This window comes from Stenella coeruleoalba (genome assembly GCF_951394435.1).
Source record: "Stenella coeruleoalba genome assembly, contig: scaffold_52, whole genome shotgun sequence".
Taxonomy (NCBI): Eukaryota; Metazoa; Chordata; class Mammalia; order Artiodactyla; family Delphinidae; genus Stenella; species Stenella coeruleoalba.
Window position 1 is genome coordinate 1,048,626 of NW_027646181.1, and position 15,962 is coordinate 1,064,587.

General features: G+C 44.1%; 1 long non-coding RNA gene across 15 annotated transcripts in view; it reads left to right on the forward strand.

Moving 5' to 3' along the window:
• Positions 1-15,962, forward strand: part of LOC307181276 — a 2,057,065-nt gene that overhangs the window by 918,670 nt on the left and 1,122,433 nt on the right. The window contains exon 8 of one of the 15 annotated variants that reach the window (XR_013826322.1): positions 5,053-5,099. The exons of the other annotated variants lie outside the window; for them this stretch is intronic. This is a non-coding gene — a long non-coding RNA (uncharacterized lncRNA). Of the gene's footprint in view, positions 1-5,052; positions 5,100-15,962 lie in introns of those variants that run through there. 15 annotated transcript variants of the gene reach the window in all.

Here is a 15,962-nt window from a genome sequence, read left to right on the forward strand (position 1 = left end):
GCAATCCATAGGTTTTAAGATACTTACTAGTCTGGTACATTCTTAGGCGTTTAATATGCGGTGTTGAGTCCATTTCGTTGAGCAAGGAGTAGCTCTTGTCTATTCCATATTTGGCTTAAGGAACTTTATCTGTGCTCATTTCAATCTCTGGTTTTATGCAGCACCCCAACTCACCTTTCCCCTTAAGCAAGCATAAGTTGGTTTTCTAAATTTGAGACCCTGTTCTGTTCTGTAATTCAGTTCCTGTGTAGCCAAGTTTCCATTCCATGTATTACTGATATCTTATGATGTTTCTTTTTCTGTGTGACTTATTTCAGTTAGAATCATCATACCTGAATCCACTCATTGTGCTGCTAAGGGCCTGATGACATAGATTTCATTGCTGAGTTATATTGCTTTGTAAGTGATTACCACAACTTCTTTATCCATTTTTCACTTTCTGCGATGTTGAACTTGTACTGTAAATGAGGTTCTTGTAAACAGAGCCGTTCCAAACTTTGGGGTGGCTGTGTCTTTTTGATTTTAATTTCCCTAAGCTATAGGACCATAAGTGGCAGTGCCCTAGGCTCTGTTGCTTTGTTTTTTAGATGTTTAAGGAAACACCGTGCACTTCTCCCCAGTGTCTGTTGGCAATTTACATCCCGCCCATCAGCATAACAAGGCTCCCAGTTGTCCATGGCCTGTCCTGCCTTTCTGGATTTTACACTTTTTTCAGATGGCCCTTTTGACCGGGGGGAAGTGAGACTTCATTGTAGTGCAGATTTCCTTTGCAAGCTTGCTTGGTTGGCCAAAAAGGGCGTATGCGTTTTTTCCTGAATATATTCAGGAAAAAACGCATACGCCCTTTTTGGCCAAGTGCATCATTGTGGACGTTCTGCCTCTTTTCCTATGCTTTCAATGCAATTCCAGTCTACCTCCTGAAATCGGTTTCCTGCAATTCTGCCCCGCTTTCAAGTCCTCTTGGCAGCCTTACTTCAGTCTATTTTTGGACGATAGCTGTCATTTATAACTCTGCAGGTTTGTGAATTACAGTGTCCCTGAGCTCCTTTCTTCAACTCGCTTTCTTTTGAGCTGGCCGCAACACCGCAGGATGGCTTCAGGCCCTAATCTGGTTCCGGCATGGCACGCTGAGCCTTTGGTTATTTCCTCTTCCTGGTGGGAAATGAGAGTTAAATTTGCCCGTCCAGACACCTCCAGCTAGCCTCTCATTGGTTCTCGCTATTCCTGTTCATCTTCCGCAGAAATTGCAAACTGGGCCAAACAGGAGGTTAAAGGCGCTGACTCTCCAAGTGGGGAGAGTGTTAGGAAAGCATCTGGAATGTTGCACCCGAGTACCAGGGGAGGAAAACTGAGACATATTTGAACACGTCTCCTGTTCACATGGTTGATCATACTTGGGTTCCACATGCATGTTTTAGCTGAAGGAAGAATACCTTAAACCTGGGTAGTTGAAACCCGTGGAATGGGTACCATGCAATATGACTTCAAAGGGTCTTCATTTGCTCACGAACCTCTCCAATCCTATCACTGCTGCGTTTATGCCCCTGTACACATGCTTGATTCTCTTTCGGAGACATAGCAATCCATAGGTTTTAAGATACTTACTAGTCAGGTACATTCTTAGACGTTTAATATGCGGTGTTGAGTCCATTTCGTTGAGCAACGAGTAGCTCTTGTCTATTCCATATTTGGCTTAAGGAACTTTATCTCTGCTCATTTCAATCTCTGGTTTTATGCAGCACCCCAACTCACCTTTACCCTTAAGCAAGCATAAGTTGGTTTTCTAAATTTGAGACCCTGTTCTGTTCTGTAATTCAGTTCCTGTGTAGCCAAGTTTACATTCCGTGTATTACTGATATCTTATGATGTTTCTTTTTCTGTGTGACTTATTTCAGTTAGAATCATCATACCTGAATCCACTCATTGTGCTGCTAAGGGCCTGATGACATAGATTTCATTGCTGAGTGATATTGCTTTGTAAGTGAATACCACAACTTCTTTATCCATTTTTCACTTTCTGCGATGTTGAACTTGTACTGTAAACGAGGTTCTTGTAAACAGAGCCGTTCCAAACTTTGGGGTGGCTGTGTCTTTTTGATTTTAATTTCCCTAAGCTATAGGACCATAAGTGGAAGTGCCCTAGGCTCTGTTGCTTTGTTTTTTAGATGTTTCAGGAAACACCATACACTTCTCCCAAGTGTCTGTTGGCAATTTACATCCCACCCATCAGCATAACAAGGCTCCCAGTTCTCAATGGCCTGTTGCCTCTCTGGATTTTACACTTTTTTCAGATGGCCCTTTTGACCGGGGGAAGTGAGACTTCATTGTAGTGCAGATTTCCTTTGCAAGCTTGCTTGGTTGGCCAAAAAGGGCGTATGCGTTTTTTCCTGAATATATTCAGGAAAAAACGCATACGCCCTTTTTGGCCAAGTGCATCATTGTGGACGTTCTGCCTCTTTTCCTATGCTTTCAATGCAATTCCAGTCTACCTCCTGAAATCGGTTTCCTGCAATTCTGCCCCGCTTTCAAGTCCTCTTGGCAGCCTTACTTCAGTCTATTTTTGGACGATAGCTGTCATTTATAACTCTGCAGGTTTGTGAATTACAGTGCCCCTGAGCTCCTTTCTTCAACTCGCTTTCTTGTGACCTGGCCGCAACACCGCAGGATGGCTTCAGGCCCTAATCTGGTTCCGGCCCGGCATGCTGAGCCTTTGGTTAATTCCTCTTCCTGGTGGGAAATGAGAGTTAAATTTGCCCGTTCAGACACCTCCAGCTAGCCTCTCATTGGTTCTCGCTATTCCTGTTCATCTTCCGCAGAAATTGCAAACTGGGCCAAACAGGAGGTTAAAGGCACTGACTCTCCAAGTCGGGAGAGTGTTAGTAAAGCGTCTGGAATGTTGCACCCGAGTACCAGGGGAGGAAAACTGAGACATATTTGAACACATCTCCCGTTCACATGGTTGATCATACTCTGGGTTCCACATGCATGTTTTAGCTGAAGGAAGAATACCTTAAACCTGGAGAGTTGAGACCCGTGTAATGGGTACCATGCAATATGACTTCAAAGGGTCTTCATTTGCTCACCGAACCTCTCCAATCCTATCACTGCTGCGTTTATGCCCCTGTACACACGCTTGATTCTCTTTTGGAGACATAGCAATCCATAGGTTTTAAGATACTTACTAGTCAGGTACATTCTTAGGCGTTTAATATGGGGTGTTGAGTCCATTTCGTTGAGCAAGGATTAGCTCTTGTCTATTCCATATTTGGCTTAAGGAACTTTATCTGTGCTCATTTCAATCTCTGGTTTTATGCAGCACCCCAACTCACCTTTCCCCTTAAGCAAGCATAAGTTGGTTTTCTAAATTTGAGACCCTGTTCTGTTTTGGAATGCAGTTCCTGTGTAGCCAAGTTTACATTCCGTGTATTAGTGATATCTTATGATGTTTCTTTTTCTGTGTAACTTATTTCAGTTAGAATCATCGTACCTGAATCCACTCATTATGCTGCTAAGGGCCTGATGACATGGATTTCTTTGCTGAGTGATACTGCATTGTACGTAAGTACCTCAAGTTCTTTATCCATTTTTCACTTTCTGTGATATTGAACTTGTACTGTAAACGAGGTTCTTGTAAACAGAGCCGTTCCAAACTTTGGGGTGGCTGTGTCTTTTTGATTTTAATTTCCCTAAGCTATAGGACCATAAGTGGAAGTGCCCTAGGCTCTGTTGCTTTGTTTTTTAGATGTTTCAGGAAACACCATACACTTCTCCCAAGTGGTTGTTGGCAATTTACATCCCGCCCATCAGCATAACAAGGCTCCCAGTTCTCCATGGCCTGTCCTGCCTTTCTGGATTTTACACTTTATTCAGATGGCCCTTTTGACCAGGGGGAAGTGAGACTTCATTGTAGTGCAGGTTTCCTTTGCAAGCTTGCTTGGTTGGCCAAAAAGTGCGTATGCGTTTTTTCCTGAATATATTCAGGAAAAAACGCATACGCCCTTTTTGGCCAAGTGCATCATTGTGGACGTTCTGCCTCTTTTCCTATGCTTTCAATGCAATTCCAGTCTACCTCCTGAAATCGGTTTCCTGCAATTCTGCCCCGCTTTCAAGTCCTCTTGGCAGCCTTACTTCAGTCTATTTTTGGACGATAGCTGTCATTTATAACTCTGCAGGTTTGTGAATTACAGTGCCCCTGAGCTCCTTTCTTCAACTCGCTTTCTTGTGAGCTGGCCGCAACACCGCAGGATGGCTTCAGGCCCTAATCTGGTTCCGGCACGGCACGCTGAGCCTTTGGTTAATTCCTCTTCCTGGTGGGAAATGAGAGTTAAATTTGACCGTCCAGACACCTCCAGCTAGTCTCTCATTGGTTCTCACTATTCCTGTTCATCTTCCGCAGAAATTGCAAACTGGGCCAAACAGGAGGTTAAAGGGACTGACTCTCCAAGTGGGGAGAGTGTTAGTAAAGCGTCTGGAATGTTGCACCCGAGTACCAGGGTACGAAAACTGAGACATATTTGAACACGTCTCCCGATCACATGGTTGATCATACTCTGGGTTCCACATGCATGTTTTAGCTGAAGGAAGAATACCTAAAACCTGGGTAGTTGAAACCCGTGGAATGGGTACCATGCAATATGACTTCAAAGGGTCTTCATTTGCTCACCGAACCTCTCCAATCCTATCACTGCTGCGTTTATGCCCCTGTACACATGCTTGATTCTCTTTCGGAGACATAGCAATCCATAGGTTTTAAGATACTTACTAGTCAGGTACATTCTTAGGCGTTTAATATGCGGTGTTGAGTCCATTTCGTTGAGCAAGGAGTAGCTCTTGTCTATTCCATATTTGGCTTAAGGAACTTTATCTGTGCTCATTTCAATCTCTGGTTTTATGCAGCACCCCAACTCACCTTTACCCTTAAGCAAGTATAAGTTGGTTTTCTAAATTTGAGACCCTGTTCTGTTTTGGAATGCAGTTCCTGTGTAGCCAAGTTTACATTCCGTGTATTACTGATATCTTATGATGTTTCTTTTTCTGTGTGACTTATTTCAGTTAGAATCATCATACCTGAATCCACTCATTTTGCTGCTAAGGGCCTGATGACACAGATTTCATTGCTGAGTGATATTGCTTTGTAAGTAAATACCACAACTTCTTTATCCATTTTTCACTTTCTGCGATGTTGAACTTGTACTGTAAACGAGGTTCTTGTAAACAGAGCCGTTCCAAACTTTGGGGTGGCTGTGTCTTTTTGATTTTAAATTCCCTAAGCTATAGGACCATAAGTGGAAGTGCCCTAGGCTCTGTTGCTTTGTTTTTTAGATGTTTCAGGAAACACCATACACTTCTCCCAAGTGGTTGTTGGCAATTTACATCCCGCCCATCAGCATAACAAGGCTCCCAGTTCTCCATGGCCTGTCCTGCCTTTCTGGATTTTACACTTTTTTCAGATGGCCCTTTTGACCGGGGGAAAGTGAGACTTAATTGTAGTGCAGATTTCCTTTGCAAGCTTGCTTGGTTGGCCAAAAAGGGCGTATGCGTTTTTTCCTGAATATATTCAGGAAAAAACGCATACGCCCTTTTTGGCCAAGTGCATCATTGTGGACGTTCTGCCTCTTTTCCTATGCTTTCAATGCAATTCCAGTCTACCTCCTGAAATCGGTTTCCTGCAATGCTGCCCCGCTTTCAAGTCCTCTTGGCAGCCTTACTTCAGTCTATTTTTGGACGATAGCTGTCATTTATAACTCTGCAGGTTTGTGAATTACAGTGCCCCTGAGCTCCTTTCTTCAACTCGCTTTCTTGTGACCTGGCCGCAACACCGCAGGATGTCTTCAGGCCCTAATCTGGTTCTGGCACGGCATTCTGAGCCTTTGGTTAATTCCTCTTCCTGGTGGGAAATGAGAGTTAAATTTGCCTATCCAGACACCTCCAGCTAGTCTCTCATTGATTATCGCTATTCCTGTTCATCTTCCGCAGAAATTGCAAACTGGGCCAAACAGGAGGTTAAAGGCGCTGACTCTCCAAGTGGGGAGAGTGTTAGTAAGCGTCTGGAATGTTGCACCCAAGTACCAGGGTACGAAAACTGAGACATATTTGAACACGTCTCCCGATCACATGGTTGATCATACTCTAGGTTCCACATGCATGTTTTAGCTGAAGGAAGAATACCTTAAACCTGGGTAGTTGAAACCCGTGGAATGGGTACCATGCAATATGACTTCAAAGGGTCTTCATTTGCTCACGAACCTCTCCAGTCCTATCACTGCTGCGTTTATGCCCCTGTACACATGCTTGATTCTCTTTCGGAGACATAGCAATCCATAGGTTTTAAGATACTTACTAGTCAGGTACATTCTTAGGCGTTTAATATGCGGTGTTGAGTCCATTTCGTTGAGCAAGGAGTAGCTCTTGTCTATTCCATATTTGGCTTAAGGAACTTTATCTGTGCTCATTTCAATCTCTGGTTTTATGCAGCACCCCAACTCACCTTTCCCCTTAAGCAAGCATAAGTTAGTTTTCTAAATTTGAGACCCTGTTCTGTTCTGTAATTCAGTTCCTGTGTAGCCAAGTTTACATTCCGTGTATTACTGATATCTTATGATGTTTCTTTTTCTGTGTGACTTATTTCAGTTAGAATCATCATACCTGAATCCTCTCATTGTGCTGCTAAGGGCCTGATGACACAGATTTCTTTGCTGAGTGATATTGCTTTGTAAGTAAATACCACAACTTCTTTATCCATTTTTCACTTTCTGCGATGTTGAACTTGTACTGTAAACGAGGTTCTTGTAAACAGAGCCATTCCAAACTTTGGGGTGGCTGTGTCTTTTTGATTTTAATTTCCCTAAGCTATAGGACCATAAGTGGAAGTGCCCTAGGTTCTGTTGCTTTGTTTTTTAGATGTTTCAGGAAACACCATACACTTCTCCGGAGTGGTTGTTGGCAATTTACATCCCGCCCATCAGCATAACAAGGCTCCCAGTTCTCCATGGCCTGTCCTGCCTTTCTGGATTTTACACTTTTTTCAGATGGCCCTTTTGACCGGGGGGAAGTGAGACTTCATTGTAGTGCAGATTTCCTTTGCAAGCTTGCTTGGTTGGCCAAAAAGGGCGTATGCGTTTTTTCCTGAATATATTCAGGAAAAAACGCATACGCCCTTTTTGGCCAAGTGCATCATTGTGGACGTTCTGCCTCTTTTCCTACGCTTTCAATGCAATTCCAGTCTACCTCCTGAAATCGGTTTCCTGCAATTCTGCCCCGCTTTCAAGTCCTCTTGGCAGCCTTACTTCAGTCTATTTTTCGACGATAGCTGTCATTTATAACTCTGCAGGTTTGTGAATTACAGTGCCCCTGAGCTCCTTTCTTCAACTCGCTTTCTTGTGACCTGGCCGCAACACCGCAGGATGTCTTCAGGCCCTAATCTGGTTCTGGCACGGCATTCTGAGCCTTTGGTTAATTCCTCTTCCTGGTGGGAAATGAGAGTTAAATTTGCCCGTCCAGACACCTCCAGCTAGTCTCTCATTGATTTTCGCTATTCCTGTTCATCTTCCGCAGAAATTGCAAACTGGGCCAAACAGGAGGTTAAAGGGACTGACTCTCCAAGTGGGGAGAGTGTTAGTAAGCGTCTGGAATGTTGCACCCAAGTACCAGGGTACGAAAACTGAGACATATTTGAACACGTCTCCCGTTCACACGGTTGATCATACTCTGGGTTCCACATGCATGTTTTAGCTGAAGGAAGAATACCTTAAACCTGGAGAGTTGAGACCCGTGTAATGGGTACCATGCAATATGACTTCAAAGGGCCTTCATTTGCTCACCGAACCTCTCCAATCCTATCACTGCTGCGTTTATGCCCCTGTACACACGCTTGATTCTCTTTTGGAGACATAGCAATCCATAGGTTTTAAGATACTTACTAGTCAGGTACATTCTTAGGCGTTTAATATGCGGTGTTGAGTCCATTTCGTTGAGCAAGGAGTAGCTCTTGTCTATTCCATATTTGGCTTAAGGAACTTTATCTGTGCTCATTTCAATCTCTGGTTTTATGCAGCACCCCAACTCACCTTCCCCCTTAAGCAAGCATAAGTTGGTTTTCTAAACTTGAGACACTGTTCTGTTTTGTAATTCAGTTCATGTGTAGCCAAGTTCACATTCTGTGTATTAGTGATACCTTATGATGTTTCTTTTCTGTGTGACTTATTTCAGTTCGAATCATCATACCTGAATCCACTCATTATGCTGCTACGGGCCTGATGACATAGATTTCATTGCTGAGTGATATTGCATTGTACGTAAGTACCACAAGTTCTTTATCCATTTTTCACTTTCTGCGATATTGAACTTGTACTGTAAACGAGGTTCTTGTAAACAGAGCCGTCCCAAACTTTGGGGTGGCTGTGTCTTTTTGATTTTAATTTCCCTAAGCTATAGGACCATAAGTGGAAGTGCCCTAGGCTCTGTTGCTTTGTTTTTTCGATGTTTCAGGAAACACCATACACTTCTCCAGAGTGGCTGTTGGCAATTTACATCCCGCCCATCAGCATAAGAAGGCTCCCAGTTCTCCATGGCCTGTCGTGCCTTCCTGGATTTTACACTTTTTTCAGATGGCCCTTTTGACCAAGTGGAAGTGAGACTTCATTGTAGTGCAGATTTCCTTTGCAAGCTTGCTTGGTTGGCCAAAAAGTGCGTATGCGTTTTTTCCTGAATATATTCAGGAAAAAACACATACGCCCTTTTTGGCCAAGTGCATCATTGTCGAGTTTCTGACTCTCTTCATATGCTTTCAATGCAATTCCAGTCTACCTCCTGAAATCGGTTTCCTGCAATTCTGCCTTGCTTTCAATGCCTCTTCATAGCCTTACCTCAATATATTTTTTAAAAATAGTTGGCCTTTATAACTCTGCAGGTTTTTGAATTGCAGTGGCCCTTAGCTCCATTTTTTAGCTCTTATTTTTGTGGTATTGCCCCATAACCACAGGATTCCTTGAAGCCCTATTTTTCTTCTGGGGCACCTGCTGTGCCTTTGGTTAATTCTTCTTACTGATGTGATATTAGAGTGACATGTGCCCATTGAAACCGCTACAGCTAGTTTCTCACTGGTTCCCCCTATTCCCATTCATCCTCTGCACTAACTGCAGACTGTGCGATACCAGAACTTAAAGGCATTGACTCCATGTGGGGATGTTGTTAGTAAAGCGGCTGGAATGTCGATCCGGAGCCCCAGGAGAGGAAAAATGAGGTGCGTTTTAGAAACCTTTCCCGATCATATGGTATACCAGTCGCTGGGTTTCCCAAGCATGGTTTAGCTGTAGGAAGATTCCCTTCAACCTGGAGTGTTGGGACCCTTGGAATGAGTAGCATGAAGTATTGCATTAAACTTTCGGCAGTTGCTCACCAAAGCTCACCAATCCTCTCAGCCCCAAGTGTCCAGCCTTATGTCTTATCCAGCTGTGGGTTTATATGTGGTCAATCCAGGTTGCATCACAGCCCCTGAGCGAATTTTGTAAGAATTTTTCTCTCTTTCATTGTTTCAGCGTTTTGTTTTTAAAATTTATTTCTATAATGGGGTTTAGCTCCTTTTCACTGCTGTGTTTGTGCCGCTCTGCACACACTTGATTCCCTTATGGAGATATATCAATACATGGGTTTTAAGATTCTTATTCCTCAGATATATTTCTCTGCGGTGTATAGGGTGTGTTGAGGCCTGTTCATTGAGCAAGGTGTAGATCTTGTCTAATACCTATTTGGTTTATTGAACGGTATCTGTGCTAATTTCAAACTCTGGTTTTATGCATCACCCCACCTCTCCTTTCCCCTTAAGCTGACATAAGTGTGTTTTCTAAATGTGAGACACTGTTCTGTTCTGTAATTCATTTCTTGTGCAGCCATATTTACCCTCCCTCTATAAGTGATATCTTATGATATGTTTCTTTTTCTGTTTGACTTATTTCAAGTAGTATTATCGGACCTAAATCCACTCTTTATCCTTCTACTAGCCTTATTACATTGATTTCATGGTGAAGAGATATTCCATTGTACATAAGTACCACATCTTCTTTATCCATTGTTCTCTTTCCTGGGATATTTAAGGTGTACTGAAGTTGAGGTTCTTGTAAACAGAGTAGCCCTAAACTGTGGTGTGCTTGTGTCTTGTTGATTTTTAGACTTCCCTAGATATACTCCCATGATTGGAAGTGTCCTATGCTCTGTAGCTCTGTTTTTTAGATGATTTAGGAACCACCATACACTTCTCCAGAGTGGCTCTCGGCAGTTCACACACTGCCCATCAGCGTATAAAGGCTCCCTGTTCTCCATGGCCTGTCCTGCATTTCTGGTTTTTACAATTTTTTAGGATGGCCCTTTTGACCGGTGGGAAGTGAGACTTCTTTGTTGTGCACATTTGCATTGCTTGCTTGCTTCGTTGCCCATAAAGTGCGTATGCGTTTTTTCCTGGATATAATCAGGAAAAAACGCATACGCCCTTTTGGGCCAACTGCATCATTGTCGAAATTCTGCCGCTTTTCATGTGCGTTAAAGACGAGTCCAATCTATCTCTTGAAATCTGTTTCTTGCAATTCTGTCTTGCATTCAGATCCTCTTCTTTGCCTTACCTCAACATATTTTTGGACGTTAGTTTTCATTTATAACTCTGCAGGTTTGTGAATTGCAGTGACCCTGAGCTCCATTTTTTAAGTTGCTCTTTTGTGAGCTGGCCTCAAACCCGCAGGATTGCTTCAGGCCCTATTTTGGCTCCGGCGAGGCAGGCTGAGCCTTTCTTTAATTCTTATTCTTAATGGGAAATTAGAGTGATATGTGCCCGTCCAAACCCCTACAACTCTTCTCTCATTGGTTCCCCCTCTTCCCGTTCATCCTCCTCACAATTTGCAAAATGTGTGAAACAGAAGTTTAAATGTGCTGATTCTCCAAGTGGGGAGATTCTAAGTAGCGTGGCTGGAATGGTGAACAGGAGCACCAGGAGAGGATAAATGAGGTGCATTTTAGACACATCTCCCGATCACATGGTGTACAGTCCTCTGGGTTTTCCATGCATGTTTTAGCTGTAGGAAGATCCCTTGAACCTGCAGATTTGGGACCCATTGAATGGGTACCAGGTAGTATTACTTTAAAGGGTGTGCATTTCCTCACCCAACCTCACATTTCTCTTAGCGCAAACAGTTTCCAGCCTTATGTCTCATCCTGCTGTGGGTCTAGATGTGTTCAATCCATGTTGCATCACCGTCCCTGAGGAAAAGTTGTAAGAGGTTTTCTCTGTCTCTCTGTCGTTTATTTTTTTCAATTTATTACTATATTGGTTACAGCTGATTTTCAAAGCTCTGTTTCTTGCTGCTGTACATCCACTTGATTCGCGTACAGAGAGACATCAATAAATTCTTTTTCAGATTCTTACCAGTCGTATATATTCTTTTCCGGTGACTTGAGTGTGCTGAGTGCAGTTCTTTTAGCTACCGTGTAGGCCTTGTTGATTATCAGTTTGGTATTTGGAATGGTATCTTTGCTAATTTCAACCTCCTGGATGATGCCTCACCCCTCCCCACCTTTCCCGTTTAGCAGCCTTATGCGTGTTTTCTACATATTTGACTATGTTTTTGTTTTGTAATTTATTTCATGTGTAGCCATTTTGGATTCCACCTTTAAGTGATATCTTATGATATGTGTCTTTTTCTTTTTGAATTCTGTCACTTAGAATGATCATACGTAACTCCTCCGGAGTTGTTACAACTGGCCATATTTCATTGATTTCCAGGCTGAATAATATTCCACTCTACCTAAGTACCACATCTCTATCCATTTTTTCCCTCCAGAGACATTTAAGTTATATCCTAGTCGAGGATCTTTTAAACAGAGAGGGGGTAAACATTGGGGTGCCTGTGTCCTCTCGATTTTTGTTTTTCCCAAGATATACGCCCATGAGTGCAAGTGCCCTATGCTCTGTAGCTCATTTTTTAGATGCTTTAGTAAACACAATACACTTCTCCAGAATGGCCGTTGGCAATATACATTTCCACTATAAGTCTCACAGGGCTCCCTCTTCTCGTTGCCCTGTCCTGCATTTCTGTTGTTTACGCTTTATGAGGATGGCTCTTCTGACTGATGCGAAGTGATATCTTTTGTGGTATTGACTTCCAGTGCCCACCTGTTTGGTTGGCTAAAAAAGTGTATGCCCTTTTCTTGAATATATACAGAAAAGAACGCATACACCCTTTTTGGCCAACTGCAATGTTGGCAATGTTCAGCTCCTTTTCTTGTGCTTAATTGCGAGTCCTTTCTACCTCCTCAAATCCCTTTCCTGCCATTCTCCCTTGCTTACAAGTCCTTTTCTCTGACTTTCCTCAAGACATTTTTCAGTGATGGATATTTTCAACTCTGCAGTTTTGTGAATTTTACTGCCCCTGAGTTCCATTGTTCAACTCGTGTTTATGGGAACTGGCCACAAAGCAGCGGGATTTCCTCAAGCCCTATACTGTTTCCATGGGCAACCCTAGCCTTTGGTCAATTCGTCTTCCTGATTGGAAATTAGAGTGACATGTGCCTGTCTGAACACCTAGGACTTGTCTCTCATTGTTCCTCATCCTTCCGCTTCATCCTCTGGACAAATTCCAAACTGTACGCAACAGGATGTTGACAGTGCTGACATCTCCAAGTGGGGAGACTGTTAGTAAAGACGCTGGAGGGGTGAACCCAAGCACCAGGAGATGAGGAGATGAGATGCCTTTTCCAAACTCTTCCCGATCAGACGGTATACCATCCTCTGGGTGTGACAGACATGTTTTAGCAGTAGGAAGAGTCCCATTCATGTAAGGAGAACACCAGGGCTTTTTCAAAATCAGTGTCTCCCCGAAACCCAAACTGGGGAAGTTTTTAAGCTACGGCTACACATATGTTCATTAAGGGCCTTGGGAAGTAGGCAGAGTCCAAACTTTAGATGATTGAAGTCTTCAGGGTCAGAAGCACTCACCACCAGCTTCCCTTAGGCTACACTTTAACTGTCATTGATAGATGATGTCAATAAAAATATCTATTCTTTTTCAGATTATTTCCCCTTATAGGTTATTGCAAAATGTTGAGTGTAGTTCCCTGTGCTATACAGTAGTTCCTTGTTGATGATCTATTTTATACATAGCAGTGTGTATGTGTTCATTCCAAACTGTTAATTTATCCCTCCTCCCACCTTTCCCCTTTGGTAATAATAAATTATAAGATTTTATACTTCTCAGAAATGGGGGAGCTGAAAGAGAGGTATCATTTTCAATGGAAAAGCATTTAAAACAAGATTGAAGGTTTAACCAAGATTATTAGCTGTACATCCTTGGAAAGAAATCACTTCGTTTCTCTAATATTGACCTGACAAATAAGACAAACCTTTTCACTGAACTTGCTTATAAAAAGTGATGGAAATATCAAATGGAAGTGTTAAAAACATCTTATTTTACCCGAGCCTTATACACTGTTCTATGTTAACTACAGTTTGGCTCACACATCTGTTCATTGAGGTTACAATAGTCTCAATTTCTGTTACTGATCCTCCAGAGTGGACCCCAACAAGTGTCCCCCTGCCCAGTGTCATTGGGGCCAACAGATCGAGACTGAGTTTGGTTCACAAGCAAAGGAAACTTTATATTTTGATCAGAGAATGGAGAGGTGAGAGCATGCACTACCCCGTGGGCTGTGGGCTGGGCTGCTGTGTAGAGATCCTGTCAGAGTCAGTGGGAGGAAGGGAGGCGGCGGAGCTCTCGAGAGCCGGGTTGGCTGTAGCTCAGGCTCTATATCGTGGAGTCTGCACTGGGCCCCAGGAGCTGAGGTGTCGACCCAGCCATTCTGCACTAGGAAATCTGGTCTGAAGTGCCGGGTGTGGAACCTCTGCATGCGGGACCCTAGGAGCACGTGAAATTAGACAAAGCACAAAGGATAAAAAAGGTTAGACTTGACTTTATTGCCCAGATTCTATTTTTATCTCCCAGGGATTTTTAATGGGCTTTGCTGGGGACAAACCCCTCCTCTGCCTTTTGTCCCGTTCCTCATTCTTGGAGTGCTGAGGGTGCAGACCCTTCTTCTGTAACTGCTGAGTGCTGAGTTGGGAGCCCTCATACCCTGGGGCGAGGGTCAGAGCTTCTCCCCAGCAGCCTCCCGGTGACGTTGATTGTCCCCAGGACCCCTGCCTCCCTGCTCGTCCACCTGAGCACCAGCATTGGAAGTGTTATAGATTCTAATGACCTTTAAGGGTCCAGGAAAGAGATGTGCAGAGACGCTGTGGGGGCCGGTTTCACCCCGCCCCACATTTGTTCGGCCACCTTAGGCTGACCGTCTCTGCCAGCCTAGATGCTCTGACCAGTAGTCTGCGCTTTCTTCAATTAGGCCCCTGAATTAACGTACAAACAGCACCAGGTGTCAGAGCCCTGCCCGCTCAACTCCCAGACAGTCCAGGGTCAGTGGTGACCAAGGACCATGATGGCTACTGAGTCAACAGCCTTTTGAAGTAAACAGGAGTCCAGCCGGTCTTATTGGCCACCATCATCACGGTGTCTGTAGGCTTTTCTATGGTGACAGTGTGGTATACTGTTCCCCCGCCAAGATTATTAGCTCCCCTCTGGGTGCAGTAAGTCCTGCAAGCAGTAGTCTACTCTTTTGGGACACACTCTTGTTGTTTTATGAGAGAAACTCCAGGTCAAGTGATGTTCACACGAGTCGTCATGGTGCCCTGTTGCCCCCGGTTATCCCTCTGGATGTTGGAGTTGGAGGGCCTCCTCACTCGAGGTCGGTGTGCCCACGGAGCGAACCCTGCAACTTCAGGGCATGGTTGGTGGTTAGGATCACCACGTGGGGTCCTTTTCCCTTAGGAGGGAGGTGGCCTTTTGGGCTGCTGATTTCCAGGTTTTTAGATACCGCCAGTATCTTGGCCAGATGTGGCAGTGGGCCAAGCCCCTTAGTGACCGTAGTTTATCCTACCTGGATGGCATTCTTGCATTGTTCCATTTCAAGCGGTCCCAGTTTTTGCACTAATTCTCCAATGGCGATTCACCTTTCACCGGGAATGTAAAGGTCAAAGGGTTTAGCTAAATTAGGGAGTTCCAGGGCAAGGGTCTGAATTGACTGCTCTTTCCATTCTTGAAAGGCCACTTCTGGATTCTATTCAAAAGGATCATCATCTTTTCCTTTCAGTGTTTCATATAGAGGCCCAGCTAGTAGACTGTAGTTAGGGATCCAGAAGCAGCAAACCCTGGCCTCCCCAGGAACCCCTAAGCTGTCTTCTAGTTTTAGAAAGGGGTAAGGCTGAAAATGGTTTCTTCCCTTTCCTGGGATGGGCTTCTCTGACCTTCTGTGAGAATGAAGCCCAGGCAGGTCACCGCAGTCTGTGATATTTGAGCTTTTTCTTGGACAACTTCTATCCTTTATTGGCTTGGTAGTTCAGAGGCCTCCTTAGTAGGGCTGGTGATCAGAATGTCGTCTGCATATTGAAGGAGGGTTTCCTTTTCCAGAGGTAGAACTTTTAGGTCTTTAGCTAAGCTTTCCCCAAAGATGGTGTGGGAATTTTTGCACCCTTGGGGCCAGACGGCCCGGAAGTATTGTTTTAGTTGTATGTGGAGTCCTGCCACTCACAAGCCAAAATTTCTTGTGACTCTGGGACTAATGGAATACAAAAGAAGGCATCATTGAAGACTAATACAGAATACCATGTCCTGGTGGTTGGTAGAATGACCAGCAGGGTGTAGGAATTAGGAGCAACTGGAGGTATATCCTCGGTGGCTTCACTGACTGTCCTGACATCCTTTACCAGGTCCCCAGCAGCCCATGGGGCTCTCGTGGTCAGACCAATCCCAGAATATGGAGCTCACCTGGGCAGGTACCCCACCCCCACCCCAGCCCACGGGGCTCTCGTGGTCAGGCCCCTCCCAGGATACAGAGCTACCCTTGCAGGTACCGTGGCAGGGCTGGGCACACAG